A 23,799-nucleotide genomic window follows, 5' to 3' on the forward strand; every position below is an offset into this window, starting at 1 on the left:
AAAATGTGGCATATATACACCATGGAATACTATGCAGCCATAAAAAAGGATGAGTTCATGTCCTTTGTAGGGACATGGATGAAGCTGGAAACCACCATTCTCAGCAAACTATCGCAAGAACAAAAAACCAAACACCACATGTTCTCACTCATAGGTGGGAATTGAACAATGAGAACAGTTGGACACAGGAAGGGGAACATCACACACCGGGGTCTGTTTTGGGGTCAGTGGAGCAGGGAGGGATAGCATTAGGAGATATACCCAATGTAAATAATGAGTTAATGGGTGCAGCACACCAACGTGGCCCATGTATACATATGTAACAAACCTGCACGTTGGGCACATGTATCCTAGAACTTAAAGTATAATTAAAAATACATATATACAAAATAAATAGGTTTATATCTGACAAAGATGTGCATGTTCTGTATGCAAAAACTGCAAAACATTGCTTAGAGAAGGTCTTCTTAAAGAACAGCTAATAAAATGAAGACCTATACTAGGTTCATGAATTGTAAGACTAAATATTTTAATACGTAAGTCATCTCAAATTTGATCTATCTGTGTTCACTTCTTTAATGTTTAGTGTCCTTGAACTTCTTTTATATGCTGCATATAACCCACAACAAAGTTATTCATCTCATGTTTCAAGCACTCTTTCTTCTAAACAAAACTTATCTGCCACATGAATCCTTCTATGTGTTCATGTATGTTAAAAACTTATTTCCCATATTTCAAGATGATAACTCACTAAAGTATCAAATTAATTATTATTAGTGTTAAATGGCATGAGTTTGTTGTTGCCATATTACCTCAGATAGGTTCAAGCTGTTTTTCCCAATCAGAAACTTACAGAGTAGTTGGAAGTACAATTCAAAAAACATTTTTCCCAAAACATATGAAAATAAATCGTCAACTGATGTACCATCCACCATGATATAGCAGTGTTTTTCTACAGATCCACAACACAACCATCAAAATCAGTAAATTAGCATTCCAGCATTTCTACTGCCTAATCGTCAGACCCCATTCTAGAATTGTCAGTTGTCTCAATAATACCTTATAATAAAAAGATCTGGGTCATAATTGTGGCATGCCTTTGTTATCATATCTCTAATCTTCTTCAGTTTGGAACTCTTCTTCAGCCTTTTTTTCCTTTTGATGATATTTTGAAGATTGCTAGGCCAGTAATTTTGGAGTCTGTTCCTCAATGTGGATTTGTCTGATATGTATTCTTAATTAGATTCAGATTATGCCTGTTTGTCAGTAATATCACAGAAGTGATGTTACTTTTTCCTCATTGCATTCTAATAGGTGGGACATAATTTTACTTTTTCTTGTTATTGGCATGTAATAGTTATACATATTTTGGGAGTATATTGTGTTATTTTGAGACCTGTATAAAATATGTATTGATCAAATCAGGGTAATGGAGATATCCATCATCTCAAACATTTGTCTTTTCTTTGTGCAGGGGATATTATAATTCTCTTCTAGCTATTTTGAAATATATGAAAAATTACTGTTAACTATAATTTCCCTACTGTACTATCAAATACCAGAACTTGTTCCTTCTAACTATATTTTATACCCCTAAACCAACTTCTCTTTATTCCTTCTTCTCCCCTTCCCTTCCCAGCCTTTGACAACCGCTATTGTACTCTCTACTTGCATGAGATCCACTGTTTTAGCTCCAACACATGAGTGAGAACATGAAATATTTGTCTTTCTGTTCCTGGCTTATGTCACTTAATGTAAGGACCTCCAGTTCTGACTACATTGCTGTAACCGTCAGGATTCTATTCTTTTTTATGGCTGAATAGTGTTCTATTATGTGTGTGTGTGTGTGTGTTTTCACATTTTCTTTATCCATTCATCCTTTGATGGATGCTGAGGTTGATTCGACATCTTAGCTATTGTGAATAGTGCCGCAATAGAAACATGGGATTGTAGATATCTTTTCAATGTACTGATTTACTTTCTTTTGGATATATACCCAGTAGTGGGATTGCTAGATAATGTGGTAGCTCTATTTTTGCTTTTATGAGGAACCTCCATACTGTTTTACATAATGAGTGAACTACTTTACATTCCCACAAACAGTGTACAACTATTCTCCTTTCTCTGCATTTGCTAGCCTTTATTATTGTTTTTGTCTTTTTGATAATAGCCATTCTAACTGGGATAAGATATTATCTCTTTGTGGTTTTGATTTGCGTTTGCCTAATGATTAGTGATTATAAGCATTTTTTCTTATACCTGTCTTCTTTTGAGAAATGTCTATTCAGATCTTTTGGCCATTTTTAAATAAGATTATTTGTTTTTGTTTTTTGGTATGAGTTGTTTCAGTGCTTTATATATTCTGGTTATTAATCTCATGTCAGATGGACAGCTTGAAAATATTTTCTCCCATTTGGCAGGTCTTCACTTTGTTAATTCTTTCCCTTGCTGTGAAGAAGCTTTTTAGCTTAATGTATTGCCTATGATTTTGAGGTCTTACTCAAAATATATTTGCCCTGTAGCATTTCCCCAGTGTTTTCTTTTAGTAGTTTCATAGTTTCAGGTCTTAATTTAAGTCTTTAATCAATTTTAGTTTTGTATATGGTGAAAGATGTGGGGATCCAGTTTCATTCTTCTGCATATAAATATCCAGTTTTCCCAGCACCATTTATTAAAGACACTGTCTTTCCCCAAAGTATGTTCTTGGCACCTTTGTCAAAAATGAGTTGTCTGATAATTTTAATTTGTCTCATTACTGGTGATGCTCACTGTGATTTCTTTCTCACAACCAAGAGTTCTATAAGAAAATTAAACCCTAATACTCTGAGGTTGTGCTTAACAAACTTTTTCTGTAAATGAGAGGATATTACATACCTTAGGCCACTGTAACACACACACAAAAAGGCCAGAGCTAATATGTAAGCAAATGGTGCTGGCTGTATTTCTGTAAATATTTATGGACACTGAAATTTGAATTTCATGTAATTTTTACGTGTCACAAAATATTCCTCTTCTTTTAATTTTTCCAATGATTTAAAATGTATAAAGTCATACTTAGCTTATGATATATACAAAAAGAGATACCAGGCTGGACTTGGTCTATAGACTGCATTTTGCTTAGCCTTGCCAATGAGGCACTTACTTGTATGTAATAAATTCCCCCTTTTTTTTTTTTTTTTTTTTTAAGACAGAGTCTTGCTCTGTTGCCAGGCTAGAGTGCAATGGCATGATCTCAGCTCACTGCAACCTCTGCCTTCCTGGTTCAAGCGATTCTCCTGCCTCAGCCTCCAGAGTACCTGGGACTACAGGCACGTGCCACCATGCTCAGCTAATTTTTGTATTTTTAGTAGAGACGAGTTTCACCATGTTGACCAGTTGGTCTCGATCTCTTGACTTCGTGATCCCCCCCACCTCGGGCCCCCACAGTTCTAGGATTACAGGCGTGAGCCACTGCACCCGGCCAAATTCACTAATTTCTAATGCATTTAGACTGTGTCATTGCTGGGAGAATTAAGAAAATACCCAAATCTGTGTACTTTGGCTTAGAAATTATATACTTACTGAGAAAGGCTGTGTTATCACTAAATTTCTATACTATAAAGTTACCTTTACCTTTTTGCAAAGTATATTTTGTGTGGAGAGGTACTTTGAGCTATGTAAATACCTCAACAAGAGCTTTGAATTTATTCATATATTTATTTATATCCATAAGCCCTGAATACTTCCTATTTTATTTAATGAGTTGTAATCCATTATTATGATTTCTTTTGATGCTTAAATTATTCCCAGTTTGGCCAGTAGGAGCCTGTTCATGCTTCTTGGCTTTTTTTTTTTTTTTGACATGTTCTCATTATTCTTTGAGCATTTCATTTCTGGAACAACAAAATGTTCTAGACTCATCTTGCTGAAGTTTGCTTCCCCAAACCTAGAATTAACCATTTTTTTCCCTAAAAGTTCTGGTTCCTTTTACTTATTAGGAAAATATTTAGAAGGCATGATCTGAGAACTAGGTATGCTGGTTATTATCGAAATGTTACAGCATCCAGCCTCTCTCAGTGGACAGCACTAAGGAATATAAGTGTGCTTATAATACTCTTATTTATATTTAAATTTCTATCTATCTACATATCTTCTATCAATCTACTATCTCTCTGTCTATCTATCTATCTATCATCTATCTGCTATCTATCTACTTTCTATTTGTCATCTATTTATAATACCACATGGTTCATTCTAGTTTTCTCCCCTTCTTTATTTATTAATTCACTTCTTTGACAGTGAGAAACTTTGTTCTCATTAGTGAATTCCTTTATATGTAACCAACTTCTCACATTTGTTGCTACCATCTCTCCCATGTGGATGCCCTTCTACCCTGTTGTTTCCATATACTAAGATGCTTTTCTGCATAAATGTTCTTTCTACTCCTTTAGGGGTCCACCACTCCATGCCAATGCACATGGACACCCTACTCACCTTTTCGGAAGTTTGTCACTGTGTGTTTGACTTTCCCTTCTCTATCCCATTTGTCCTGTGGGGATAGCCTCTTCATTCTCCTTAGGCTTTGATATTCAATGTCACATCCCCCTTCTGCATGGACTTCCTCTTCATTCTGCTTCGGCTGTGATGCCCAGTCTCTTCTGTTCATGTGTGTGGGTACCATGCATGCTCCAGTCTCCATGGCAAGCCACTTCACCATGTGGATGCTGTCTTCGACATGCACAGCTGTGACAGTTCCGGCCTGTTCTCCTAGAGAAGACTTCTTTCTATGGCTCTGACATTCTGAATTGGGACACCCCATGTATAGCTGCTTCTTCAATCAGTTTGAACTTTGAATCTTTGTGCCAAGCTCCCTCTCTCTGCAAGTGTGCATACTTTCCTTGGTTTCTGTTACCCAATACTGAAACACTCCCCTGCATGAAAAGCCTTCTTACCCCACTTAGGCTCCAACATCCTAAGTCAGGCTGGCCCTAGGTGTGGATTCTCTTTTGCACACTGCTTGAGTTCTAAGACCCCAGGCCAGGCTGCTCCCACACATGAATGCTCTCTTCACTATACTTTGGACTTGACTACCCTGCATGATCAGTGTTCCTATGGGACACTGCCTTACTCTGCTTGGGATCTAATACTCCATATGCTGCTGGTCCATAGGACCACTATATTGCTCCTGCTGAGGCAGTAACACACTGCTCCAAGCCACTGTGGCCCCACACACTGCCAGAACAATGATCTACTGTGGTAGGTAGAATAATGGTTTTCCAAAGATGTCTACATCCTTTTCCTTGAAAGTTTTTAATGTGTTAGGGAATATGGCACAGGGGAATTAAGGCTGCACATACAATTAAAGCTGCTAATCAGGAAATCTTGATATGGAGAAATTATTCTAGATTATTCTGGCAGGTCCAATCTAATGACAAGATCCTTATGAGTGGCCAAGGGAGGCAAAATAAGGAGAATTAAACAGATGGCAGCTTGAGAAAAACTTGGCCCAATGTTTCTGTGTTTCAAGACGGAAGGAAGCCATGAATCAAGACGTGCAGGGAGCCTCTAGAAGCAGGAAAAGGTGAAGAAATAGATTTTCCTTTAGAGACTGCAGAAAGTAATGCAACCTTGCTGACACCTTGATTTTAGGTCAGCAAGTGCCATTTTGGAATTCTGAATTCCAGAAATCTCAGATAATACATTTGTGTCATTTTAAGTTTCTTAGGCTTTGATACTCAATGTCATCTCCCCCTTCTGTGTGGCCCTCCTCTTCATTCCACTTGGACTCTGACACCCAGTCTGCTCTGTCCACATATGTGGGCACCTAGACTTGTAGTAATTTCTTATGGCAGCAATAGAAAACTAATACTTACTTGTTCTGTCACACCCAGCAGCTTGAGGACAGAATTGCTCAGAAAGGGAAAGGAAGAAAAAGAAGAAAGGAAATGCACGTTTTTATCTTTTGGAGATAATGTCATAACCAAAATGAATAATCTTAATTGTAGAAACTTTAATTAATGGAAGAATGATTTGATTTTAGAGTCATTTCAAGGGTAAAGAGGGCCTTGCAGCACTTCTGAAATCATACTTCTTTAGTAACTAGTACTTTTGTTAGTGTATGGGATGCGCATGAAGCACATCGCAGCCCAAACTGGAACACTGTCACAGTCAGAATCTCTTTTACACAGGCAGAATACACATTTTAAGGCATGTTGAAGCAGAGAAAAAGCCTTCAAATATAGAAGAATTGTTAGTTACACGGTGTCATTCAATTTGTCAAATGTTTCTGTTTAGCTCATTTATTTCTCATAATGAACTTTCTCCATTTTAGTTTATGATTAGTCAAGGAGGCTCAGGAATATTAAGACATTTGTCCAAGGGCTTTTGAGTTACTAAAACTGGAGAATTTTAGTGTCCTGACCCTGAGATCAGGGCTCTTTTTCTCTTATTGCGACATCTTAAGTCCTCTAATGACATTTCGCCTGCTTGTCTCTTACAGATTCATTTCTTATTTTCTGTAACTCTTATTTGATTTTGATTTGTTTGTATACTTAATTTATTTGTTTATACCTTTACTTGAAATTTGCACTCATCTACATTATAGGCCATGAACACAGGGCCAAGAAAACTTAGAAAGCACAAACATGGATTCTGACAGGAATTAGTATTTTTCTTCAGTTAAAAGCACTCTGCCTGTTACTCAGGTGTGTCCTCATTTCCAGTGCTCAGGAGGGAATATGTTGTACATTATATCCTTAAATTCTGCTAAAGGGAAAGAGCTATAATTTTGCAATGGAATTGCATGGTCACCCTGTGTCTTTTCCATTAAAAAACGATTCAAAAACAATTTAATTCAGTTTAACTGCAGTTGAGCATTGTAATAATTGTAATAAAGAAAGTAATCGGGACACCCATTGCTTTTGCATCATCTCAATAACTCCATCCAGAATTTGAGAGAACATATTTAAAATTAGCAATTTGCTTTCAAGTTTTGTTTTTGGAGAAAGTTATATGTACTCTAAAACATGTCTCCAAGATTGTGAAAAATATATTTTAATTGATAAGGAATTACTAAGCATGAAGAAACATATTCTCAATATTCCTGAATGTGTAAAGTTTTTTTTTTTTTTCTAATAGTTGACATAGCTAAACTGGGAAAATTTTTATAATAGGAACGTTTTAATAATAGGAACCTCCTATTCTTTAGGAATTAAACGCAAATCAGATGATGATTCAATTAACAGAATCAGAACAAAGAGTATAAGACAACCGTTAAGAATAATTCAGAAAGCTGTGAATATCCCAGCGAGCCATCTTTTTCAGTTATAGAGACATATTTCCCATGGGGAGAAAACTAGAGCCCGAAAGTCCCTATGCACATGAATAAATTCTTATACTTTTAATCTTTATTTTCTACAAAGTCAGAATACTATAACAAAGTATTATTTTTTCGCTTTTTATTATGACAATTTTCAACAAAGCAGCAAAATTTTTAAAAAATTACAGTAAACACTAGAATACTTACCACCAAGTAAATTATACCATTAACATGCAATGCTTGGGTTTTTTTTTTTCAACTTTTATTTTAGGTTCAGGAATATAGGTGCAGTTTGTTATATAAGTAAATTGCATGCTGTGGGGGTTTGATGTACAGATTAATTCATCATACGGGTAATAAGCATAGTATCCAACAGGTATTTTTTCAATCCTTGCCTTTCTCCCATCCTCCATCCTTAAGTAGGTCCCTGTGTCTTGTTTTTCCCCTTCTTTGTGTCCATGTGTACTTGATGTTTAGCTCCCACTTATAAGTGAGAACGTGCAATATTTGGTTTTCTGTTCCTGTGTTAGTTTGCTTAGGATCATGGCCTACAACTCCACCCCTATTTCTACAAATGATATGCTCTTGTTCTCTTTTATGTCTGCATAGTATTCCATGGTGTAAATATGCCACACATTCTTTATGCAGTCTATGGTTGATAGGCATTCAGGTTGATTTCATATGTTTGCTATGGTGAACAGTGCTGCAATGAACATACACATGCATGTGTCTTTATGGTAGAAGGATTTATATCCCCTTGGATATATACCCAACGATCAGATTGCTGGGTTGTGTAGTCATTCTGTTTTAACTTCTTTCAGAAATTGCCAAACCGTTATCCACAATGCTGAGCTAATTTACACCCCCACCAGCAGTGTATAGCTGTTCCCCACTTACAGTGGGCAAAGGACATGAACAGACACTTCTCAAAAAGGGGTCAGATAGTGCCTGGCACATAGTAGATATTCTGTATAAATTTGTTGAATATCACAACTTGTGAGATGCCACTAAAAAACACTCAACAAACTAATTATGACCTAAATGCTTATAGTAGGGAAGAAAAAAGGCAGGAAATAATCTAAGTTGTAACTCAGTTATTTCCAGCTCATATGATGACTTAATTTTCTTGGTCATCTTTGCGTGGCTGTTTTCTAGGCACCTAAAATTCAACATATCCAAAAAAAAGTATCATCTTCAAATCCTTCTGTATTCCTCATAATGTGAATGGTGCCAATATCCACAGAGTTATCTGTGCTGGAGACCTATAGAAATACTTTTTTTTCTTTTTGAGACAGGGTCTCTCACACTGTCAGTCAAATTGGAGTGCACTGGCATGGTCATAGCTCACTGCAGCCCTAAACCCCTGGGCTCAAGCTCAAAGGCTCGCGTCAGCCTCCTGAGAATAGCTGGGATTATAAGTGTGCATCACCATGCTCTGCTAATCTTTAAATTTTATTTTTGTAGAGACAGAGTCTCACTATGTTGCCCAGACCGTATTCTTATATTTCCATGTCCAAGATCCAGGGTTTACACACAGCATTTCTCATCTGTTTTGCTTACTGGTTTCCTAAGGAATATTTTTGCCTCCAACTAACTCTTCCCCCACAATCCATTCTCCACATGGTAGTTGATATGGGCTGATTTTGTCTCCTCAAATTCGCTCTCCTATATGTTGAAGTCATAAATTCCAGTACCTCAGAATATAACCTTATTTGGAGATAGGGTCTTTATAGAAGTAATCAAGTTAAAATGATGTTATTAACATAGGCTCCAATTCAATATGATTGATGTCTTTATAAGAAGAGAAAATTGGATACAGAGAAAATGTAGAGGGAAGAAGATATGAAGACACCTAGGGAGAAGAGCCATCTACAAGGCAAGGAGAGAGGACTGGAATAGATGCTTCCTGATATGGTTTGGATTTGTGTCCCTGCCCAAATCTCATGTTGAATTGTAATCCCCAGTGTTGGAGGAGGGGCAGATGGGAGGTGATTGGATCATGGGGGTGTATTTCCCCCTTGCTGTTCTCATGGCAGTGAGTGAGTTTTCAGAAGATCTGGCTGTTTAACAGTGTATAGCACCCGCCCCTGCTCTCTCTTCCTCCTGCTCTGGCCATGTGAGATGCACCAGCTTCCCTTTAGCCTTCTGCCATGATTGTAAGCTTCTTGAGGCCTCCCCAGTCATGCTTCCCATACAGCCTGTGAGACCGTGAGCCAATTAAACCTCTTTTCCTTATAAATTACCCAATCTGAAGTAGTTATGTACAGCAATGTGAGAACAGACAAATACATTTTCCTCAGCCCTTAGAAGGAATCAACTCTGCTGAGACACTGATTTCAGACTTCTGGGCTCCAGAACTGTGAGATCATGAATTTCTGTTGTCTAAGCCACTCAGTCCATGGTATTTTGTCATGGCAGCCCTAGAAAATTAATACAGTAGTCAAATCAATAATTATTTTAAAAATGCATTTGAAAATCTTCAAATTATTTAATAGCTACTGACTGCTATTACAAAAATATAAAGCCTTATCTGTAATATGGCTTTCAGTGTCTCACATCTCATTTCAGTCTCCCTCATTTTTCCTCTTGTGTTTCTCTCTATCCTTTTGCTGAAAGGATGAAAAAATATAGATATCTATTATTCTTCCACATAGAAGCATTCCATTTTATTAATTACAATGTCTAATTAAATTAGTATCTGGGAATAGTATCCACTTATTTAAAGGATAATTTTTTTTTGCATTCGTAAAGATTTCTTCCTTTTGTAATGTGATCACAAGACCCCTTAAAGCAACATATCCTCAAAGGTTTGTTTACAGATGATGAAGTACTTTATAGAAGGGCCTAAAACCTGAATTGTGAGACACTACTGATGAAGCATCAATTGGAAATTAAGAATAAGCAACCATGTAATTATAAGAAATAATAAACAATCAGATGTGTGTCCATGAAAAGATTTTAAACTGAATGTAAGCTAAAACACTGAAATAATGTACCAACTAGTTTAAAAGGAGACCCCTGCCAACCCAACCACAGTATCCCTGTATATACCCCTGTCTCTGTAAACACTGTGCCTATAGCCTCTGCACGTGTTGCATCTTCTACCTGTAATAGAACAGTCTTTTCTTTATTTTTCCACCCTCCGTGGGACAGCTAGATATTCTTAGTTTTCTTCCAGGCTTACATTAGCTTCTTCCTATAGATACCTCTGTGGAATACAACTGAGGTCTGGTTAGATGTCAATCATTCTTTAGACAAATAATGACTGAAGGTCTACTAAGTGTCAGGTCTATGATAGAGGCTGAGGATAGAGTGATAAAGTTTGGAATGGCTTCTACTTTGGAGAACTTATAGGCTAGTGATAGAATTGAGTAACAAAGTGAGTAAACCAAATAAAGGGAATATTCAGTGACTGTGATCAATGCTGCCTGTAACAGCCAATAAGGACGTTACAATATAATCTGAGATCTGAAGGACTAAAAGGATGAGAAAATGCTAGCAATTTAAAATGTTAAGGGGAGAATGTTCTTGGCAATTGAAGAATTTAAGATTCAGAGTAAAAGTGGTATTTAAGGCCATAGCATTAGATGAGATTACCTAGGAAGGAAATATATATGAGCAAGGATGGAGGAGGAAAGATGTTGGGCAGTGGGGAGGTATGAGAGAGAAGAAGGATGAGGAGGAGGAGGGGAAAAGAGAAGAAGGAGAAAAATAAGCATGTCTAAGGCTAAACCCTGAGGAAAACCAGTATTTAGAGGTTGGAGAGGGAAGGAAGAACCAGCAAGTGTTCTTATTTGACATAAAGTGTCTTCTGAAGTAGGAGAAAATCTGAGACTGTGGTTTCATAGAAAAGAAGACATTTCAAAAGAGAATGAGTGGCTTACTATGTCATATACATCTGAAAATTTGTGTAAGATACAGGCAGATAATTACCTGTTAAATTTTGTAACAGGAGGTCATTAGTTACCCTGACAAATGCCCTTTTTTATGAAGTGATGAGGTGAAAACACTACAAGTTGTTTGAAGAGTGAGCAAGAGAGAAAGAAATAAAGACAACAGTTTAAAATGTTTGCCTATGAAGAGGAGCAGATAAAAATGTTTTGCGGTTTGGGTCTCTCCTAAATGCCTGCATATTACCCTATAATTTATCCAGTGTGATCCAGAGTATGCTATGTGGTAAATGCCTGCATTCGTTCATTCATTCACTCACTCACTCATTCACTCATTCATTCAACAAAAATATATTGGGCCAGAGACTATTCTACATGCTGAGTGCCCAGTTAAACCATGAACCTGGATTTATACCCAGCAGTTTTACAGATGCGTCCCAAGTTCTCAGCATAGTACCTCTCATGTAGTGATGTTCAGTAGGTTTTCTTGGCTTGGCAGTTGGAATTTTGAACAGAACTACCCAGCCACTGGGGATCATTCTGTTCAGCATGGTGTTAATGGTATGCTCAGGAGAGTCAGTTTCCTGCTGCTAAGACCCCTCAGGAAGGCCTGGTTCCTACTCCTCTTTAGGTTAGGTTGTTCAACATTACCTCCGATTCGCTGAGATAATCCCATAACTTCCCTTTTGATTTAAACTGGCCCAAATCAGATTGTCTTATTTAAAACCAAAGGACCTTAACTAATGCAATTTCCCCCATTGTCATTGTGAAACTACTTAGGCTTTCTCCACCTGGGGTTCATAATAGTCTACAAAGGACTAGATCAGGAAAGAGGGTCATAGGATTTAAGAAGCCTTCTCAAGGTGAACAAATTAGTGAGGAGCCAGGCACGACTCACCTAGGCAGTCTAGTCACAGACTACTGTTCTTTTAACCACTAGCTCTTCTGAGAAAAGAGTTCTTAGTTTCTTCTGTGAAACCAAAGAGCTGATGCAGTATATTCAACGTGCATCTTCAAGCTTACTCCAAAGAACTATTCTTAAAAGTTGGTTCCTGAGAGAACAATATGAAGACCAAACTTTGGCCATGAGGGCTTGACCAGGCATAGAGTTTACAGCATTTGGAATTGAATTCTTGAAATAATCTTCCTATTTGTTCTATATCAGTGCTTTTAATAAACATTGAGTAACAATCTGTTCTAAGTTGTGTTCAATGTTAGGAACCTGTAACGTGACCATTTTCTTATTGCTAGCTAAATATACAGTCATATGCCTTCAAAGACGTTTATGCAGGAGCTTTATTTTGAGGAGGAAGTGAATAAAAAATCTAAGCAAATGCCTGTAGACAACTCAAAGAGTCCCCTTTGAAAGGTGTTTTGAATCTGCTTTTGTGAACAAATGAATGGACTTAAATTCTACTCTATGTGGCATGGCTGCAAAACCCAAGCACATCTGCAGGTGGTGTTGAGCTCAGAGGTTAGTCATATCTATTCTGAGATCTCAAATCCACACCCAAAACTTTGACCACATATTCTCCATAGCTATGTTGGAAATACTCCATACCAATTCACTATTAAGACTTGCAAAGAAATTCAGAAGCTGATACTTTTGAGATTAATATTGCTTTCATGTACAGTAAGTTAAAAGGCGATAAACCAAGGCAATATCTGTGATTTGGCAAAACATGTTTTGAAGCAGGTCACCTTGCTTGCTGTGAAAGTGTAAATTAAATATTTGTCTACTTAATGTAGAAACAAAATAGTTAGTATCTGTGTTATAACAGCAGTAGAGAAAGTAGGGAGGTGGGGCTTGCACTACAGGTTGGTGGGAAAGGACACTCAGGAAGAAAGGAATATCACCCTTTGCCTTTTTCCTCTCTGTGACCTACATATAACTCATAAGACTTCTTCTAATGCTTTTCCTCCTAATTTTAACAGTCGCCATTTCACATAGTACTGCAAAATGTTGTTGACTCAGCACAAGCTCTGCAAATATTTTCAGGAGAAGCAACTGCCCATCTTCCCCCACTCCCATGCTTTTGTGTAACAGTAGCTTTGCATTTTATGAGGCTTGGATACAACACATTTTAAATACATTCCAAGCCAATTCAAATGTGATTCTACTTGCAAGTATCTTCTGGGATGGTGATGAAAAAAAATATTCAAAAAATCTTGGAAATGGAGGCCGTTTTTACATGGAACATATTTTCTACAAGTTACCTTGCAGTTTTGTTCTTTTTTCTTCCTTATGTGTTTTTCTTTTTTTCTCTGCCTGGTATTGGTGCTCATAGTGAAAAAGTAACAAGCACAGAAGGAAATGTTAATGTGATTTTAGAACTTGTGTTTTTTTCCACAGAAGTTTTAGGGTAAACAGAACTTTGTTCTCACTGAGCTAAATCTGTAGAACATATTTTGATCTGATAGCAGTTTTGATCATAAACACAAATACAGATTTTAGATAAATACATAAACACAAATACAGATACTGGTAAAAAGCAATCAGTAGAATACATTCCACATTCTCAGAGAACTCTAACAGAGATATCTTGTCCAGATCTTGTTCATCTGGTGTTTAAATATTTTTCCCTATAAACTCTGGGTGCCTTAGCACTGGCATGACAGTGAGTACAACTGCCCACGGAAGACTACTGACTCCCTCATTTTTTAGATACCTGCTCAAAGAACCTCCAGGGAGAGAGGGGGATTTCTTTGCTTCAGTGAGTCACAAGAAAGCATGACTATACTTTAAAGCTTAAAAGAGAGACACAAAAGGTAAGAATACAGGTTATTTTAAAAGTAAAATTTCAAACATCTTTATAGAGAACTATAGATGATACTGTTCTCATGAGGCACCAACTGAGTTTCATAAAGAGAAATGTGTGCAATAGCTCTAAAATGGTTACATTAGCTCACATCCTCCCAGAACTCCAATTTGAGTTGGAATTGCCCCTAAGACCAATTTTTCTCTTTTCATATTGTATCCTCCATTCCAAAAAGGTTTCTACAATTTTCTATTGCCAAGCAAGGTATTTTTCACTCCTTTTTCCACAGATGTGAGATAATATCAGATGGGAGGAAAAATGAAACCAAGTGGTCTCTAGAAGTGGATATGATTTTTATAAGCATGTGAAATACAATATATATTTAACACAGCACAATTTTTTGAACTCACTTTTCAACATAAGCTCACATAGGAGTTCAGGGTTGGATGATGTCATTTTGCTAGAGGGGAAAGTGACAAATGTGTTCATTGACACAAAGGTGCAAATGATAAAAAATGATTAGACTGACTTACTTTAATTCTGCCTTTTAAAAGATATGTATCAACATAAATGTGGGAAGAAAATAAAATATGCTGGATTATTTTACTCAAGAACATATCTTGGGATTCATTTTGAAGTAGATGAAGCTCTTTCCAGATAGGAAAAAATATGAAGAAAAAAAGTAAGAGACATTTTGACTAGATCATGCACTCAGTATACAACTGTGTTTTCATAGTTGTTCAAAGGCAAACCTGTAATGTTAGAACAGAGAAAATACCAGCAATCTACATTGGCATTGATGATTTACAACGATAGTCTCTGTACCATGCAGTCAAAACATTCTGTGGTGTGCGACTGCAGAAGATATTTGGAAGACTGAATTTCCTCAGCTTAATGGTGACCTTGTAAGAGGATGGAGCTTGGAAATTTTGTACAAATACTATTGTGATGAGAGCAAAATGCTGTGTCTATAGAATTAATCCATTGGTGCTCATCAAGTGAATATTACTGATGTGATGCCATTCTGCCTAATGGTTGTATCCTCATGGTAATAATGATTATATTTAAGTTGAACTTTCCTACTCAGATTACATTTTGAAAATGCCTTGGGATTTAAGTGTTTTTCACAACTACCTCAACACTTGATCAATAGAAAACAAAGCATAAATGCAAACTATCTATTTAGAAGTAAGTGAGCAGCTACTCACAGCTTAGCTGCTCATCTCAATATGTGTCACTATCCTACATGTGGTGTAGGACGTTCTATTTCTTTTCTGTCAACTTCAATCCCTTTGTGAAGTTGATTTGTTGACTTTAATCCTTGGGAATGCTCTCTAAACTTCCTATGAATTCAAGAAACCAGATATGAATTTCTGTACAGGCTATGAAATTGCCTCATAAAATACTCCAGATGGAAACAAAGGAGTTGGATTTTAAAGGAGGAGTGAAGCAAGAAGTGAATTGGAATATTACAGTGTTCTTCCGTAAGAGGTAGATCTTATGGTTCTTTGCATACTTTTGTGCATGTGTGACACATTTTTATAGTGTGCTCATAGTACCCCTATACAGAAGTTGATTGCAACCGGGTACAAAAGGCAACTTACAAGGTATCCGTTTCTGAACATATCATGATACATACTCTGGTTCACTTTGACTTAGAGATAAAATTGAATGTGCCCATAATCTGGCTACAGTTATTTAGAATTTTTCTTTTATACTAGAATAATAACAAATAAGCTTGAATTTTGGACCGGTTTCATATGTAAATCTTCCCTTTGGATCACTGATTGAAAAGCATAGACCAAAATTTATCAAGTAAATATGAAAAACAAAAGCAAAAAATGAAATAAATAAAAAAGGATGAGGCATTCTGTAACATTTATTTATTTTAGTTATGATTTTTAGTTTTTGTGGGTACATAGTAGGTATATATATTTATTAGATGTTTTGATGCAGCCATACAACATATAATAATCACATCATGGAAAAATGGGGTATCCATCTCCTCAAGCGTTTATCTATTTTGTTACAAACAACCCAATTATACTCCTTTAGTTGTTTAAAAATGTACAATTAAATCATTATTGACTATAGTTACGCTGTAGTGCTATCAAATACTAGGCCTTATTCATTCATTATATTTTTTGTGCCCATTAATCATCCCCATACCCCCACCAGTACCCTCTCCAGGCTCTGGTAACCATCCTTCTACTCTCTATCTCCATGATTTGTTTTGATTTTTAGATTCCACAAATAAGTGAGAACATTCAATGCTTGCTTTTCTGTGCCTGGCTTATTTCACTTAACATAATGATGTCCAGTTTCATCCATGTTGCTGCAAATGACTGAATCTCATTCTTTTTTATGGCTGATACTACTCCATTGTGTGTAGGTATCGAATTTTCTTTATTGATTGATCTGTTGATGGACACTGAGGTTGCTCCCAAATCTTGGCTATTGCGAACAGAGGTGCAACAAGCATGGGAGTGCAGATATTTATTCAATATACTAATCTCCTTTCTTTTGGGTATATCCCCAGCAGTGGGATTGCTGGATTGTATGGCAGCACTATTTTTAGTTTTTTGAGGAACTTCCAGACTGTTCTCCATAGTGGTTGTATTAATTTACATTCCCACAAAAAGGGTATGAAGATTCCCTTTTCTGCACATCCTCACCAGCATTTGTTATTGTCTGTCATTTGGATACAAGCCATTTTAACTGGGTTGAGATGATATTGTGGTTTGGATTTGCACTTCTCTGAAAATCAATGTTGTTGAGCACCTTTCTATATGTCTGTCTGCCATTTGTGTGTCTTCTTTTGAAGACTGTATATTCAAATCTTTTGCTCATTTTTTGATCAGATTATTATAATTTTTCCTATAGAGTTGTTTGAGCCCTTTAAATATTCTTGTTATTAATCCCTTGTCAGATGAGTAGTTTGCAAATATTTCCTCCCATTCCGTGGGTTATCTTTTCACTTTGTTGATTGTTTCCTTTGCTGTGCAAAATCTTTTTTAACGTGATATGATCCTATTTGTCTATTTTTAATTAGATTGCTTGTGCTTATGGGTATTACTCAAGAAATCTTTTCCCAGACTGATGTCTTGGAGAGTTTCCCCTAAGTTTTCTTGTAGTATTTCACAGTTCGATGTCTTAGATTGAAGTTTTTAACCCATTTTTATTTGTTTTTTTATATAATAAGAAGTAAGCATCTAGGTTCATTCTTCTGCATATGGATATTCAGTTTTCTCAACACCATTTATTGAAGAGACTGTTTCTCCTCAATATATGTCCTTGGCACCTTTGTCAAAAATGAGTTTCCTGTAGGTGTGTGGTTGTGTGGATTTGCATCTCGGTTCTCTATTCTGTTCCATTGCTCTAGGTATGTGTTTTGTTTTGTTTTGTTTTGCCAGTATCATGTTGTTTTGGTTACTGTAGCTCTGTAGTATAATTTGACGTCAGGTAGTGTGATTGCTCCAGTTTTATTCTCTTTGCTTAGGTTAGCTTTAGTATTCTGGGTCTTTTGTGGTTAATATAAATTTTAGGTTTATTTTCTCTATTTCTCTGAAGAAAGCCACTGGTATTTTGATAGAGATTGCATTGAATTTGTAGATTGTTTTGGGTATTTTGGACATCTTAACAATATTGATTCTTCCAATCCATGAACATGGAATATCTTTGCATTTTTTGTGTGTTCTCTTCTATTTATTTCATCAGTTTCTTACAATTTTCATTATAGAGATCTTTCACTTTTTGGGTTATGTTAATTCCTAGGTATTTAGTTTTATTTGTGACTATTGGAAATGGGATTACCTTTTGTATTAGTCTGTTCTCACGCTGCTATAAAGACATACCCAAGACTGGGTAATTTATAAAGGAAAGAGGTTTAATTGACTAACAGTCCTGCAGGGCTGGGGAAGCCTGAGGAAACTTACAATCATGGTGGAAGGGGAAGCAAACATGTCATTCTTCACATGACAGAAGGAAGGTGAATGAGATCCGAGTGAAGGGGAAGCCCCTTATAAAACCATCAGATCTCATGAGAACTTACTCACTATTACAAGAACAGCACAGGTGATATCATCCCCATGAATTAATTACCTCCCACTGGGTCCCTCCCATGACACATGGGTTATTATAGGAACTACAATTCAAGATGAGATTGGGTGGGGACACAGCCAAACCACATCATTTCACCCCTGGGCCTTCCCAAATCACATGTTCTCACATTTCAAAACACAATCATGCCTTTCCAACAGTCTTCCAAAATTTCAACTCATTCCAACATTAACTCAAAAAACCAAGTCTAAGGTCTTATCTGAGACAAGACAAGTTCCTTCTGTGGGTGAGCATCAGCTGAGTTTGGTCCAGTTTTGCTTTCTGATATAACAAAGGCAGCACTGAGTCCAGTGCCTCACAATTTGCTGAGTTCTCCCTCTCCTCATCTCCCAGAAATGCTCTCCACACCACACCACTGCCACCAGGGGTTGGGGGAGGGGTGATGTCAGTGATTTAAGACTATTTTTCCTGTATCTTCAGTTCCTCTTTCAGTGATATGAAGTTAAAACTAGGTCCTGTAAATGCTCTCCTCATTTTTGGTTCATACAAAAGTGTGTGTGTGTGTGTGTGTGTGTGTATGTGTGTGTGTGTAGACGGTTGTTAAATTGGTGTCCTTGTTGGGGGATGATTGGTAGAGTCTTTTATTCTGCCATCTTACGCTACCTGGAGTCTCCACTCTGTAATTTTTAAATCCACCTCACTTTATATGTCTAAATCCAAAGCCTATGATGTTTATATCCTTAAAATATTTGGAACCCATTATTTTCTGTTAATTTTCATTGCCACCATTTGATTCAAGTTATCATCATTTCTTGTTTTGAACACTGCAAATTAGTTTAGACTTTCTTTCCCTGATTCCTAGTCCTCTCTCCACTGCTACCAGAAGGATCCCTGCAGAAATGTATATCTCAGTAATTATCCCACCACCCAAGGCCATCAATGTTTCTTCTTCATTTTGTAATAAAATCACTCTTTGGCTTGGCACTGAAGACCATTTGTGACTTGTTCCCAGTCAACCTGTATATCATCATATCTTGCCAATCTCTATTCTCACCTCAACCTGCAACTGATCCAAAATGTTTGCTATTCATTGGGCATATCATATTCACCATTGTTCTAGAGACTTTCTATGAATAGATTTCTTTTCCCCAAAAGACAATTCTAGTGAAAAGACCCTTGTGTATGATGTATCTTCTTATTCCAAATATCACGTCATCTCAAGTCTTTTTCTGACTCTTCAGTTCACAACTTCTTGGTCTCCCAGGGAGAATTAGACAACTTGCTATAGTGGAGAGAACATGGGGTCTGAAGTCAGACAAATTTGGCTTGGATTACTCACCCCACCATTATCTAGCTATGTGATCTTGATCGAGGTCCAAGATTTCTATGATCTCAATTTCTATTACTCCCAGAATAGTTGTCAAAATTAAAAAGAGATTTTGAGTAAAAATATTCAAACAATGCCTAGAATATGATAGGAATTCGATTCACCTTTCCTTTACCTGTCACCTCTGTTTTGTGATAATATCCCTATAAAATCCCTGTTTTTATATCCCTATACTATATTTGTTATGTTGAATTGCATTCCTGGAATACAACATTCTTCAAGGCAAGGATTATTTAGTATTTATCTACATAAACCCAGTACCCCATGCAACTTCCACATTAAGTAGGTATTCAATGCGTATGGGATGAATAAATCATAAACTATTGCTCAGATTTGTGCAAGAAGATATTAATTATTATGTCCTTGCACCTATAAAAATGCGTATGAAAAGTTCAATGTTTTATTAAAAATTATTTCATGGCTGGGTGTGATGGCTCACGCCTGTAATCCCAGCACTTTTGAAGGCCAAGGTTGGCGGATCGCTTGAGGTCAGGAGTTTGAGATCAGCCTGGCCAACATGTTGAAACACTGTTTCTAGTAAAAATACAAAAAGTAGCCGGGTATGGTGGCACAAGCCTGTAATGTCAGCTACTTGGGAGGCTGGGGCAGAAGAATTGCTTGAACCCAGGAGGTGGAGGCTGCAGTGAGCTGAGATCGTGCCACTGCACTCCATCCTGGGTGACAGAGTGAGACTCCATGTAAAAAAAAAACAAAAAACTATTTTATATGTGTTAGGGGAGGATATAGAGATTTAAAAGGTGATAGAAAACCTTAGTATCAGAAACGAGAATTAAAAATATATACTACAAACCACTTATTTGGTTCCCCAAATTATACCCAAATTAATGTCCCTCCATGACATCTGTAAAGTCAGGTAGCTGATAAGAACAAGCCTATCCCTTGTTCTTAATCTCATTTTCTTGTAAGAAAGTAAAAATAGAAAACAAAGCACACTCCACTGATAAGGGTTCAAATGTATTATTGAAATAAATGTGTGATTGATAGAAAAAGCTTGTGACTATTTAATCTACCAAAGCTCATCAAATTTAAGATGAGCAATTGTAAAACCATACATATAAGGAGCTCAGTCAAAACAAATATTGCTTGGAAAAAAAGGAAAGGCTATTTTATACTAAGTATTGCTAAAATGGAAGACACAAACCATATAATATGCTTTTTTTTTTTTTTTTTGAGACAGAGTCTCGCTCTGTCGCCCAGGCTGGAGTGCAGTGGCCGGATCTCAGCTCACTGCAAGCTCCGCCTCCCTGGTTTTTGCCATTCTCTTGCCTCAGGCTCCCGAGTAGCTGGGACTACAGGCGCCCGCCACCTCGCATGGCTAGTTTTTTGTATTTTTTTTAAGTAGAGACGGGGTTTCACCGTGCTAGCCAGGATGGTCTCGATCTCCTGACCTCATGATCCGCCCGTCTCGGCCTCCCAAAGTGCTGGGATTACAGGCTTGATTTTAATGAGTTAATGAGTAGTAACTAAGCAAAAAGTCAAGAATCAGGACTGGTGTTCATTCAGCTATTCATTTAAAACATCAATCAATCAATATTTGAGTATCTACTATATTCAGGCAATGATAGAGTTGGAAAATAAATGTTTGACGATGGCATGGGCATTCCTTTCACAGAGCTATATTCTAAGGTGGAAATAGACAATAAGCTAGCAAACAAATAAGTGAACACTATAACTGAAGGTTGTAAAAAGTATTTTATAAGACAAAAAGTGCTGTTTTAGATATAAAGTGGGAAGAATTTACTTTACAGTGAGCATCTCTGAGAAGCTGACTTTTAAGCTGATACCTGAATAAACCAGCCATGATAATTGTGCTGGTGACAGGGTATGTTTTTCATATCTTAGACATAGCACAGACTGAGCCTTCAAACTGGGAAAGACTATAATGTTCTAGTGATGGCCACAGGCCAGTGTACTTGGAGAATAATGAGCAAGGGGCAGGATGGTACCACATGAAGTTAGAGAGTTGTGTAGGGGCCAGTTATGCAGGACCTGGTAGGTTATGGCAAGAAGACAGGTTTTATTTTAGGTACAATGAAAAGAAGTGGAATGTTTTAATCAGAGGAGTAATATATTTAATGTTTGTTTCAAAGAGATCACTCTGACTTCATGGGGGATGAGCAAGAAAGGAAGCAGATCAGGCATAAATGAAGGATTGGACAGAAAAGTGTGATAGGGAGAGGCAGAACAGCCAATTATTCAAGATACTCTTGGAAGTAACAGACAATAGTTGCTGCTGAGAGGGGTATAGGAATGGGAGATTGGCTGGAGCCACAGAATTGATGGTAAGACCATTTACTGAGGTGGAGAAGTCAGGAAGAGCAACTGTGTTGGAGCTAGAGAATGGAACAGGAGAGTTCTGTTTTGGCCATGTTAAGATTGAGAAGTTTATGAATTGTCCAATTTTATATACAAGAAATAAGGAACTGACAGAAGTGGGTCTGAATAAAAAGCAAAAAGTTCCAATATCAGGCTATAGAGGAGCCATCAAAGGACTCTTAGAAACAGAAAGTCATGAAGAGTGTCACTGCAGAATCCTAAAAAGGTGACTAGTTCACTAAGAAAGAAATGTGAAAGAAAGCCAGACCTCTACTCAGTACTAGTGTTAATTATATTCTTTTGACCTGTAAACAACTCATGTTGCATAAAAAAGGGAACTAAGGAACTTTTTGAATGATCAGTGTTATGTATGATCAGCATGCAGAAGGAGAGATGATTGGAGATATCACATCCTTTAAAAAAAAACTCTTGAAGAGGAGTAAGAGTCAACTACTTCTAGAAAACTCTTAATAGATTAGAGAAAATGTCCTTGTTAACCACTGCAACATTAAGACTGTTGAATTAAACTGCATAAATAGTAATATTAATAATAGAGATCTTTTCACCGATTGACTTTGTTAAAGTATTAGAGATTCAGTCTTTGATCAGATGTCTAGGGGTGAATCTAAGTTACCCAACAAGTCATTTCAAATATCACAGTCTTGCTGACAGACAGGGTTTAAGCATTTCTGATAAAAAGCTGCCAGAGCTGACTTCTGAAACTACTAAACCTTTTGCTAAACATTTACTTCTGGCAGTAACTGTGCTTTTGTGAGCCTGGGGCTAAATTTCTGGAACATGAGATGCAAAGGCAGCAGAAAGACAAACAACATCAAACTATACTTTGAGAATTCACTGTGATGATTCTCAAATCACACTTTTGATGATAATTAAGCTGAGGCACACTGGCAAAGTGACTTGCCTGAGGTCGTATAGACAATTCCAAGCCAAGGTAGACCCAGTGGTTTCTGATTCCTAGTCTTGAACTGTAAACACTCAATCAGTTTAATTATTAAAATACAATTGCTACCATATGGAAGAAAAACCTAGGGAACTCAGATATCCTCTGCCTGAGTCATTAACTCTGAATAATTATTTCTTGTGATCAGGCAACCAAAAAAGAAGGAATACCTTTTGTTTTTAAAAAGATTTGGTTTTAAAAATTAACCTATCTCTTCACAAGTTGTTAAAATCGACATAGCTCTTTCTAATACACAAGACATTTTCTTCAGACAAGAGGTGGTAAAATTGTTGTCAGTGTACTTGGCAACTCTTCCTAAGACTATTTAAAAGTTTTCCAAAAAGGCAAAAAGTGTTGAAATGAAAGAGTTGCTTCAATTCACTGACCCAAGATGGTTATTTCACTGCAGAGTATTTGAGGTATGAGAGCAATAAAATTTACAATGAAAATCTTTAATCTTGGTTCAATTAAAAAATGTTGAATGGGTCAATTTTCTCCCCTAGGGTAGGAGACACCTGGTTATTGTAAGGTTATTGAAGACACCCTCAAAAGGCTGAGCTGTGAAAGGAGCAATCAATTTTTTTCACCGTCAGTTTTGGAACAGTTGTGCATAGTAACATAGACTTCATTACACAACCAGGCTTGGATCTACCCAGCAAGTCCAAGGAATTCCATGATTCTAGGTGGATGGACAAAGTTTCCAGGATATCACTAGTGAGGCCAAATTTAAGCTAGGGCCCTAGATGTCAGCTGCTTCTGCTTTCCACAGTCATTTACAAGAAAACACAGAATAAGCTTTGGTTTCTCAGGCTCTTGGATGACTACTGGTGGGGCTAACTAACACAACTATTACAGGAAATGAGAGGGGAAATTTTAGGTCCAGATTGTGTAGGGCTCAGAGTGTCTTGCTAAGTTGTCACACTAAGAAGTCTCTGTATGTAATGGAGGAACACGGGAAGCTTTCAAACAGAGAGTAACAGAACAGTTGTTACTGTTACAGAGAGTAACAGTAACAATTGAAAAATTGGCCGGGCGCGGTGGCTCAAGCCTGTAATCCCAGCACTTTGGGAGGCCGAGGCGGGCGGATCACGAGGTCAGGAGATCGAGAC

The sequence above is a fragment of the Colobus angolensis genome, unplaced genomic scaffold (genome assembly GCF_000951035.1).
Source record: "Colobus angolensis palliatus isolate OR3802 unplaced genomic scaffold, Cang.pa_1.0 Scaffold345, whole genome shotgun sequence".
NCBI classification, from domain to species: Eukaryota; Metazoa; Chordata; class Mammalia; order Primates; family Cercopithecidae; genus Colobus; species Colobus angolensis.